This window comes from Propithecus coquereli, unplaced genomic scaffold (assembly GCF_000956105.1).
Source record: "Propithecus coquereli isolate 6110/MARCELLA unplaced genomic scaffold, Pcoq_1.0 Scaffold242, whole genome shotgun sequence".
Lineage (NCBI taxonomy): Eukaryota > Metazoa > Chordata > Mammalia > Primates > Indriidae > Propithecus > Propithecus coquereli.
Genome location: NW_012147975.1, coordinates 2,178,717 through 2,187,140, shown reverse-complemented (window position 1 = coordinate 2,187,140; position 8,424 = coordinate 2,178,717).

Genomic DNA, 8,424 nt, shown 5'->3' with positions numbered 1-8,424 from the left:
TATTTGATAAACATTCTAAATAATGATTGCACAATCTTTTGAAAAATATACACAGCAAAACTTAAAATCCTCTTTTCCCATCTGTCTCTCTGAGTTGCATACAAAAAACAGCACCCCATCCCAACAGTCTCTCCCCTCCAAGCTTCCCTAGAGGAGAGATTTAGGCCATGAATATATATAGTTAATATTTTCCCCTTATCTCCCATGCATAATCCAATTTAAACTTCCTCACAACGCTGTAAGGGCAGGCACTATCATTCCCAATTTATAGATGGAGAAACAGATGTCTAGAGGTTAACTCTTGCCCAAGGTCACAAAGCTAATCACTGGCAAGTGGATTTGAAGCAGTTTCTGGAGCTTACTATGAAAGTGCAAATATGAGACTCCTGAGAGGGGGCAAGTAATTCAGCATGGGGAGGATCACTTAGGCTTCAAGGAGGAGGAAACATTGAATAGAGCATCCAAGGATAAAGAGAAGGTCAACAGGCAGAGATGAGCAATGTGTTCCTTAGAAAGGGAGGGAGGGAGGCCCAAGGGATGAGCATATCAGATAGTGGATGTCAGAAGGGAGGTGATCTCAGCCTTCCCCCCCAATGGGGGTGAGCCTGGCACTTAGGAGACTTGCCTCATTTCCCAAGTTTGCCCCAGGCAAATTCTGCCTGTGCCCTTTTAACAGCCTCCATCACAAAGCCTCCTTGTGGCTTCTGAAAGGGACATTCTGAAAGGGCTGGCTCCCCACCATAGGGGAAGAGAGGGAGGTCTGTGGTCAAGGAGCCCAGAAAGAACTCCCAAATCAAATACATACACTCAATTCCTCAGGCATTACATGTCAAGGCTGTCTTAGGGAATGCAGCCCTCTAGTTGGTCAAAGGAAGCATACTGTAGTCTAAAGAATACAATGGAATGTAGATGCAGCTTGATCCAGGGTGAATCTCAGCAACACCACTTATCAGCTAGGTGAATTCAAGCAAGTTGTTTAATCTTGCTGAGCTTCATTCTTTGGATCTAAAAAATGGTGGGTCCTTTTGCTAAAAACTGGTGCCTGATAGTTTGTCAGAGAAGAGGAAATGGCTGGCTGGGGGATATGTTGATCTAATATTTACTTTAGTGTTAGGTGTTAGGGACTTGTCAAATCCAGGTTTCTCCTGCAGAAAGTGGACAGTATGAGATCTCAGGAACTTGGGTGGGAAGGTGACTCCCAGCGAGTGGAGGGAAGAAGAGGAGTTGGTGGATGGAGCATGGAAAGAGAGTTTCCAGTCCTGAAGTCTGGTTGCCCTGCTGGAACAATTCCACAAACCTCCCTGAGCCTCAGTCTCTCCACTTCAAATGCCAATTCAATTTAATGAATACTGGCTGGACACTTGAATTGCTATTTAATCTGTTTTATTTTGAAATGCATTTGTTCATAATCTGCCTCATTCCAGAACACATTTGAGGTGACTTGTAAAAATTCACACAATACAACAAAATGAAAATAAAGGCACTGAACACCAGAGTGGAAGGAGAATCAGAGTAAAACAGAGAGCAGAAGCCGGATCATTTCAGTATCCTTAATGCACGTGGAAAGTCCTGCCCAGATTAGTATCATTACCACAAAACCCCTAGTATGTCATACCTGCAGGTAGTAGGGGTTAGAAAAGGTATCTTGAACAGAACTAAAGGTAATATTTATATTTTACAAGTGAAACTGAGGTTAAGTCCTGCATATAGTGTGTGTGTGTGTGTGAGATAGAGAGAGAGAGACTTTGAAAATTATACAAAGTTTGGAGGCCAGCACAGTGACTCACACCTGTAATCCCAGCATTTTGGGAGGCTGAGGCTGGAGGATCACTTGAGGCCAGGAGTTTGAGGTCACAGTGAGCCAGGATGACCCCACTTAACTCTGGCCTCTGGGCAACAGAAGGAGACCCTGTCTCAAAAATAAATAAAATTATATAAAGTTTTGGACTCTTGTGTTTGTGTTTGGCAAGAGACCTGACTACTTGACTGACACGGGCATCTCCAGGAAAGGGAAGGCAAAGGAGAATACACAGAAATTAGTATTTCAGTAATCATCTCGCCACACTAAAATTTACTGAGTGCTCATTATCTGCCAGGTACTCCGGTAAGTACTTCACATGCAATGCCTTTGGTACAGCGTAAATTGCACGTTGCAGGGTAGCCTGGGGATTAACACCACAAATTTCGAGTCCAGCTGGCTGGTCAGTGGGGCGGGAGTCCTGCCCGCCCCACTAGCTGCTGCACTTTCGTGGCTACTGCATATGTTCCTCCACCTTTCTGAGCCCTAATTTCCACTGTCGGGCTCTGGGGTCGTTACAATAAATCAGTAAGCCAGAGTATGTTAAGTGCTTCGCCCAGTGTTGGCACACAGTAAACAACACAACATAACGGCAAACGCGTTTTGAGCTGACGCGGATGGCAGCGGCGTCCAGGTCCGGGGACACCGTGCCCGCACCTCCGCGCGGTGGCGGGACAGGCTTGATCCTCGGGGCGGTGGGGCGGGCGCGGGGGCGTGCGGAGCAGGCGCGCCGCCTAATGCAGTCGTCAGTTAATTAGGGGAGAAGGTTATGTCATTAGCGGCGGGATCGATGCAAAGAGAATTAAGAGGCTCTGGCAGCGCCGCCGCCGCGCTCTCTGCGTGGGCCGCGGGCCGAATTCAACAAAAATTCGATACGCATTAGCGGGCGATCCGCGGCCGTCCCGGGCGCGGGAGCCAGGCCTGGGTGGGACGCAGCGCCGTGCCAGGAAGGAAGCTCCGAGCCCTCGCGGGGCGTGGTCCCCGCCTGACTGCAGGAGGCACTGGGAGGCACTGGGAGGCGAGCATCTCTGCCGGCCCGGGCGAGGCCCGGGGGCACTATGTTTAAACATTGCAAAGCCCACTGGGCCCTGGCTCCTCAACAGGTCCCGCCCAGCCGCCTTGACCTCCCTAGACGAGGCCGGGACACCCTGTAATCCTCTCACAGTCACCGTGTGGCGATCTATATAACTTCCTGTTCAATGTCTTTCTCCCCCGAGTGGAAACTCCCGGAGAGGACTGGTGAGCCTGCCGCGTTTACCTGCACCCATGGTGCCTGGAACCGGCAGGTGCTCAGTGCACATCTGCAGAAGGAACGAATCCCCAGAGCAACCGAGCGAGTGGGTAGGGTGAGGAAATTGAGGCCCAGAGAAAAGAAGTGACTTGTCCAAGGTCACACTGATCTCCCAGCTCCCCGGTTCTTTCTCTGAGCAAATCACATAATCTGTCTGAATCTGGGTTTTCTTACCTAGGGGAAAATTAGCTGTCGTTGCCTCCATACTAGATGCCCGGGACTGTGCTAACATTGCATTTACATTTACTCCTTTAATTCTCACAACAACCCTGTGAGAGGCCAGGCAAGATGGCTCACATCTGTAATCCTAGCTCTCTGGGAGGCTGAGGCGGGAAAATTGTTTGAGCTCAGGAGTTCGAGACCAGCCTGAGCAAGAGTTGAGACCCTGTCTCTACTAAAAATAGAAAGAAATTAGCTGGACAACTAAAAATATAAATATAGAAAAAACTAGCTGGGCATGGCGGCGCATGCCTGTAGTCCCAGCTACTTGGGAGGCTGAGGCAGGAGGATCGCTTGAGCCCAGGAGTCTGAGGTTGCTGTGAGCTACGCTGACGCCATGGCACTCTAGCCCCGGGCAACAGAGTAAGACTCTGTCTCATAAAAAAAAAAAAAAAAATCCACACACTTAAAGTTTCTCACAGAAGATGACGACAATGGGGCAAAGCAGTAAGAGGGTAATAACCACTGACCCACTCTGCCCAGAGAGCTCTTGCCAGGTACCTTCTGTGAGAGAAATTTGTTTTAAAGATAATGGCCCACCCATAAAACATATTTATGATTGTTTAAAAAAGTCTACTTTCCATAACTAAAATATTGTTTACGCCTATAAATAAATGAAGGTAATAATAGCATCTACCTGGTAGAGTTACCATGAAGACTGAATGAGCTAATGTACACCAAACACCGTTCAATGACAGTTCCTTCCACAATTCCTTTAAAACCTGCGGAAGTTTTAGAGCCTTCAGCCTTTTCCGCTCAGCCATCCTGGAGCGTGGCGTACAGCAGCTCTGAATTTCATTCCCTAGTATTCTCCCTATCACACTGCAGATTCTTCTTGCCCCTTGGGCCGGCGAATGTGAAGTAGTAATCAGATGGCTGGCCTGGCAGCTACGATGCACAGATGTGTGCAATGAACGTTAGATCTGACTGAATGCTTCCAAATCAATTGGGCCGCCCCCAGAGACTTGGCTGGCAATGAACGAGAGTGTGAGGTGCTTTCGACAAGCGTTCAGGGCCTGATTGGAGCGGAGATGTCTGCTCAACGGTCCCGAGGGCAATTTTCTCCTGATTGATTTGCAACTTTCGATCTTAATGGAAAAGAAGCCAAGTGTAAAGGAGGTAGTTTTTCTCCCTGAACCAGAAATCCTTGTTGTGTTTTCCTTCCTGAACTTGGGGGGTTGGGGGGAACCTTCTCCTATTACCTGCAAAGGGGCTGGAGAGGTCAAAGTTTGCTGGGACAGGGCACAAGGTGGGTGGAAGTTTGGGAGAGGAGCTTCCTGACCCGCACAGTCCCCAATGGCTGGGAGAACCTGAAGACTAGAGAGTGGGTGGAGGTCAAGAAACTGCCCTTGATGACTGAACAAGTACAGATGACAGATCAGGTCTTGAGCCACCACAGCCTGGAGCCTGGGGCTGGGAGTCTCACCTGTGCCCCTGGACAAGCCTCTTCATTTGAGCCTACTCTTGACTGCCGCATATATTACTGCAGGCTTATGTGAGTCATTGACACAAATGCAATTTAAGGAAGTTTGTAGGCCACACAAATATATTTGAAATTATGGTTTTAAGCTAGTTCAGGAACTGAAGCTCTTTACCACAATTGCATAAGCCTCCTATCCCTAGAAGTTAAAGAGCACAGGTTTCAATGCCAGCGCACTGCTGACTTGACTATTTCTTGCTTAATCTTTCTGAGCCTCAAGTTCCTCATCATTTGTAAGACAGGAATAATAATGCCTAGCTAGAAGGGTTGTTGTGAAGATTAAATTAGACACTAGGGTAAGAGTTTAAGAAATAGTAGTCATTATTAAAATTGTTCACAAATTTATCTGTCAGCTAATATTTTGGCACAAAATAGGGAATCTGGTTAAGTAGGTTATTTTAGTCTTCAGAACCCTCTGATATAATGCTTGGATTTGTCACCCATTGTCCACTTCTCCAAGAACTGTTTGCATTCATAGTCCCTGCCAGAAAGCTAGACCTGTGCAGCCATATTTGTACTATATGACTGTGTCCCCTTGGCCACTACTAATTGGACCACGGGGGAATACTTAACCTAAGCTGGACAAACTAGTCAACTGCAGCGAGTCATATAGCCTCCAGAACCAATACCACCATTTTATTGTGTAAAGTTGATGGATAAGCTGAGGAAACTGGTATGGAAAGGTATATAGAGAAATACAAATAAGACACCATTTAGCTCTACCTCTGTGAAAATATGGAAATGGTCCTGTTCCTGATGATTTTTCAGTTCCTAGAGGCCTAGCTATGCTAATTTCTTGTCTTTTGAGTCTGTGTAGTCCACACCCAACCACTAGTGTCTACCTTTTCTTGTGCTAGCATGAGTGCATCTCTTTTTCTTGCCTCCAAAAGAGACTAGACTAGAATAGGGGCAATGATTTGTCCCTTTATGGGGTAAAAATGCTTCTTAAAAAACTCAAGATGGTCGTCTTAGAAATGAGTTTACAAACTCAAAACATGCCCTCACTTTAGTAAACTGGCAAACAAAAATTTGTCAGACCAATTTTTTTGTTGTTTTTTTCAGAGATGGGGTCTTGCTCTGTTAACAGCCCAGGCTGGAGTGCAGTGGTGTGATCCTAGCTCACTGAAGCCTGGAACTCCTGGGCTCAAGTGACCCTCCTGCCTCAACTTCTTGAGTAGCTGAAAGTACAGATGTGTGCCACTGTGCCTGGCTGTGAACGTTTTATTAGTTACTATAACATGAGAATGTGACAACCTTGCTGCTGAAGCTGAATTTTAAAGGAAATGCTCTCAAATTAAATTAAAATTAAAGCAATTGCTCTAGCATCAATTTGACTAGCTTTTTGAAGATGGGGACTGAATCTTGGACACTATGGTTTTCTCAAAACTTAATGCCATTGTAAATTGCCAATACATTTTTTGAATAAATGTTGAGCTCTCAGTATGGTCATCGCAGGACTCAAAAGCAGTTTGAAAGCTTTGGAAAGTAAAATGGTGATTTTCGAGAAGGACGGAGAAGAGAGATTCATGGACACAGAAGTTCAATATGGCCACAGGAAGAAACATCCACCAATTCTAAAATTTTTAAGAGTTTAAGGTTATGAGCCTAGTCAAGAAGTCCTGGCCAGGCGTGGTGGCTCACGCCTATAATACCAGCACTCTGGGAGGCCTAGGAGGGAGGATTGCTTGAGGTCAGGAGTTCGAGACCAGCCTGAGCAAGAGCAAGACCCTGTCTCTACTAAAAATAGAAAGAAATTAGCCAGGTATGGTGGCACACGCCTGTAGTCCCAGCTTACTCGGGAGGCTGAGGCAGGAGGCTCGCTTGAGCCCAGGAGTTTGAGGTTGCTGTGAACTAGGCTGACACCACAGCACTCTAGCCCTGGCAACAGAACGAGATTCTGTCTCAAAATAAATAAATAAATAAAATGAAAATAAAAAAATAAAAAATAAATAAGTCCTGAAGTATTGTGGGTTGAATTGTCCCAGCAAAAATCCATATGTGGCAGTGTTAACCCCCAGTACCTCAGAATGGGGCCTTATTTGGAAAGAGTCATTGCAGATGTAATTAATTAAGATGGGGTCTACTGGAGTAGGGAGGACCCCTAATTCAATAAGACTGGCGTCCTTATAAAAAGGGGGAAATTACAAAGAAATTGCTTAGGCTTACCTTTTTGAGGTTTCTTTTGGGAGTGGGGGTGATATTTGTGAATACTGAGACGAACACCAAGTAATGCCGGGGGTAGAGGCCCAGGTGTTCGCCCTCTTCCTGGCAGTGGATCCTGGCAGGCGACAGGTTTTGAGTGAGTATTTGGCGGGCAGCGCGGCAGCCTGCAGAGGGGGTGCGGAGCGCGGCTGGGAGAGCAGGGCACGTGCGGAGAGGAGCGCGGCGTGCGGCGCGGGGAGGGGCTGGGCCGGGCGGCGCGCGCTGCTGGCGGGGTGCTTGTGGCGCCAGCCCAGCTGCGGGACCAAAAAAATAATAATAATAAAATAAGGCGGGGGGTGGGGAATTGGATACACAGACGCACACAGGGAGAATGTTCTGTGAAGAGGAAGGCAGAGGTCAAGGTGGTGCTTCTGTAAGCCAGCGAGCGCCAAAGATCGCCAAAGAGAAGCTGGGGGAGAGGCATGGAACAGATCCCGCTCACAGCCCTCAGAAGGAAGGAACCAACTCTGCCAACACCTTGATTTTGGACTTCTAGCCTCCAGAACTGTGAGACAATACCTTTCTGTTGTTTAGCCACCCAGTTTGTTGTACTGTTATGACAACCTTGGCAAACTAGTACACGAAGCAAACAAATCCAAAAATGCTGCCCTTCTGACTCTCCCAGCCAGAATTCATGCCCAAACCCACAAATTTACGTCTATTAATATATGTGCTCACCTTGATCAATTTATATTAAAACAGCTCCTACCACCGGTGCTTCCAAGAGCAGACAGAGCAATGCGGAAAGCCCTTGACCTATCAGTCCTAAATTGCACAGTAGTTTTAAGTCCAATGAACCACAACTATGTAATTTTTAAAAAATCCTGCTTATGTCTGGAGAGCCTCAAAGAGTTTGCAATTATTTACCTATTTCACCTTGGCATTATTTTAATGAGTAATAATTGCTATACATTATTATGGGTCAGGGACCTTGCTAAGCACTTTAGACACATCATTTTTTTAATCAACTGTAGGAGATAAGAACTATCATTATTTAAATTTTATAGATGAAGAAACTGAGACTCAGAGAATTAGCTTGTCTGTAAATACACAGCTGGTCTGTAATGGAGCTGACCTCAGACACTGGTCTGCCTGAGCTCAGAGTCCATGTTCTTTGTTATCACACTCTCCTGCCTCCTGAGAAGATACTGGCCCTAACACAGAGAAAGCTCATGGAATTTTAGATCCCTTCCCATGTCTGACTTAGTCTCATTGTAGTTGACATAAAAGCTCTTATTCATTCTGCCTGCATTTTCCAGCTCAAGATGAAAGAAAAGTGACTGACTGGCACATAGTAAATGCTCACTAAGTGTTAGCTATTATTACTATTAATATTGCATTGTACATGTTCCTTTCTGGCAAGGGAGGCGAATCCTCAGTCTGTTGCTAACAGTGGGTACTTAAAAGTATTCTTTTTTTTTTTTTTTTTTTTTT